This window comes from Wasmannia auropunctata, unplaced genomic scaffold, assembly GCF_000956235.1.
Source record: "Wasmannia auropunctata unplaced genomic scaffold, wasmannia.A_1.0 LD335994.1, whole genome shotgun sequence".
Classification (NCBI taxonomy): Eukaryota; Metazoa; Arthropoda; class Insecta; order Hymenoptera; family Formicidae; genus Wasmannia; species Wasmannia auropunctata.
The window spans coordinates 981,165-984,569 of record NW_012026896.1 but is presented as its reverse complement, the minus strand read 5'-3'; positions in this window follow the sequence as shown (position 1 = coordinate 984,569).

Here is a 3,405-nt window from a genome sequence, read left to right as displayed (position 1 = left end):
ACATTTTGCGGACGGGCAGAGGTCTCTTATGTTTCAAATCTCTAAGAGATAAAAATAAGAATCTGCTACAGTCGCACGTGCGTTATTATCTGTTAATAATTACGGTGGCATGAGCTAAAGTGCTAGTGATACTCTTTTAATCTTTTTTTTTTCAGATTATAAGTCATATTTTTTTACGGAGCACAAGTCCATAAAAAATAATATTTTCACGACGAACGAGTTTAATCTCGCGTTTAACGGAAGAGACACGCCCGTCCTCAATGTGTTAAGTTAATCTTTAGCGCCTTTCACACACGATCGGAGAATCACGAGGGGGATGTCGCTCTCTCCTCCCCCTCCCCCACTCTCTCACTCTCTTGAAAGTAAGTATGCCGAAAAAAAAGAAATCGCTAAGATCCTCACGAACACGCAGCCCTCACGAAACCTCACTCTCTCCTATCAGCCATACCGACGCAGCTGCTCCGAACTTTGTGTTCTAACAATGCCTTGTTTCGCAGGGCGATCCAAAAAAGCCCCGCTAGTTCTGTAATCTCTTGTGCCATCGCTGCTTTCTGTCTTGTTTCTACGTATTTACGTATATATCTTAAATGGCGGGATGCAAAGCGAATGGGGGTCTTATGGTGAATCGGGTAAAATATAGCAAAAGAGAGAAAAGAAAAGAGAAATATAACGCTGAACGTAACGATTGGACCGGATCTCTGATAAGATCATGATTATAAGATCTGGATAAGAATTCAACAAGCTGAAAAGTTAATTAGAGCGGATCGAGTTGACTTGAAGGTGAGTCCGGTAAGCGAGTTTTTCGTTTCCAGACGCGATTCATCCTCCGATTCCATTCCCCCGCCGTTGCTATACATATAAATATCTGTATGGGATCTCCCAAGACTGGCGCGTTATTCTTTAATCGAAGCACCTCGACGAGCTTAGAGTCGACTTTCTCGCAATGTTCAAAAAGATTTAAGAGATAATCAATTGTCAAAATAATAACAAGCTTCTCGAAGACCGAGTCCTTGTTAATTTCAGGCAGAATTTAATATAAATGATTCTCAATTGAAACTCTCAGAAAAGCATGTCGACTCCAAAGTGGTGGAGGACGCGTCCGGTGAGACGTAAGGGCATCAGTCTTGCGGACGATTCGCATCTTACACGTATCCATTGTGCATATATGTGCGTAAACCACTCATACACACAGTTATATACACGCACGTATATACACAGTGTGTGTGTCGCGGCGTTATGAATCTCGCCTGAACGTTTCCTCTCTATCTCGAGTGCGTGTGTCGGCAGCCTGCAACTTGCTGTTGCGTGTGCCTGTCATTTCATCACCCCCATCGGCGACCGCCGCCGCCGCCGCTGCCGCTGCCGCTGCCGCCGCCGCTGCTGCCGCTGCCGCCGCCGCCGCCGCCGCGGTCGGCGGTGCCGATCGTTTCCCCATGAGACCAGACTGATCTGACCGGTACCCCGGCTTTCCAATTTGCAGATCCGCGTAGTGAACGCATTTCGGCAGGGCCTAGACCCGCGCTACGGCGAGCATAGCAGCACCACCCTGGCGGAGGTACTGAGGAAGCAGTCGTCCCTGAGCAAGCGACTCTCGCAGACGAGCAGCATCGAGTACGCCGACAACATACCGGACGAGCTCACCATACCGGAGATCGACGTCGAGAGGCTCTCGAGTCACAGTCACACCGAGACTGCCGTTTAGAGACGACGCCGCCGCGTCGTCAGTATAGCGACGCCTACTACCAACACTACGAGTACGCTGACGACGACGCCGACGCCGACGACGACGACGACGATGACGACGTCTTCGCCACCCTCCCGCGCCCGTCGTCTCCCCGTGGCCGTCGATCGTTCACAGAGAGAGCAAGGGGCTCATAGAACGAGGGGGGAGGGAAGGGGTGGGACCGTGAGAAAGAGTGTAGGAGAGAGAGAAAGAGGAGGTACGGGTAGAGAAGAGGAGCGGAATGGAGGGTCCATTCACGGTTGAATACGAGAGGAGGGTGGTCATGCATCGTGGTCGAGAGGAACCGCGGGGGATACCACCGCGTCCACCGGGTCCACCCTTTCTTCCTCTCTCGCGACGAGGACGACCCACCCCGACGCGCTCCCCGGAGACCGTTCCCGGGAACCGACCGCGTTCGTCGATCTGTGCGAGAGACATCAAATTATAAATATTACCCTAAAGTAACGCACCACTGCCTCTCCCATACGCAGTTCAGTTGTTACATACGCCTCCCTTACGTTTCCTCACCGTACCGCCTTGTGTCTCTTTTTTGTGTTTCTCTCTTATCATGAGCGCGCGCGCCCTCGCGCGTGTTTGTATGTGTGTGCATATGTGTGTGTGTGTGTGTGTGTTTGTGTGTACGTATGCGCGTATGTACTACGTTGAATCCTTTCGTTCTTTGACGCACCGCTGTGTGGAAGAAGCGCGACGACGGCCGCACGAAGGGAGACGCGGAAGGGAAGGAAAAGTGAGGAGAAAAGAGGAATATATAAGTCGAAAGAGGGAGAGAAGAGAGAAAGAGAGAGAGAGACAGAGAGGGGGGGAGGGAGGGGAGGAAAAGGTAAAAGAGAAAGATTTGAGTTTTGAAGATATGTAGTTATGTAAGACATACATTTGGTATCCGCTTAAGTTGATACAAATCATTCTTGATTCTTCTTCTTTCTTATCTTTATCTCTACGTAACTTCTTCCTCCAGCTCTTCTTGGTTCTCTCTTTCTTCTTCTTCGCCGCGTGAGATTTTCTCTCTCTCCCCTTGCTCTCGCTCTTTTTTTTGCACTTTATATATCTACCTCTCTTTCTCTAATTCTCTTTCTCTCTCCCTTCCTTTCCGTAGTAATGTATTGTTATTTCTCAGATGATTATCATCTTTCTCTCTCTCTCTCTCTCTCTTTCTCTCCCCTTTCCTCCCTTTCGCGACTCTTTCTCTTTCTCTTTGTCGCTCTCCCGACCTCTCTCTTGCGCGCAACTTAAGAATTATCTAGTCACTAGTTTGTATTACTCTAAATACTTCCGTGAATATACTTTGCACTGGGGGTGCCTTACCGAGAGAAGAGAGTTTGTGGAAGGTGGACAAAAGCGAGAAGAAAAAAAACGGGTGTACGTAAAATGCAATTTGTTTTCTAGCGTTACCGTTGCGATAGACGAGAAGAAGAGAAAACAGTAAGGACCCTGCATGGAGGGGTGGGAAGGGGTATGGGTAAAGGAATATTACGCGATGTCGCACCGATTCTTCTTCTTTGCCGAAAGATCACGGGAATCGATCGCCACAACATTGCCATAACATTATTACGCTTAAATCGATACGAAGATCCTGATAGTAAAGGCGTAATCACAACACGCTGTGCACGTGCAGCTTTAACAATATATATATATACATACATATATATACATATATATATATA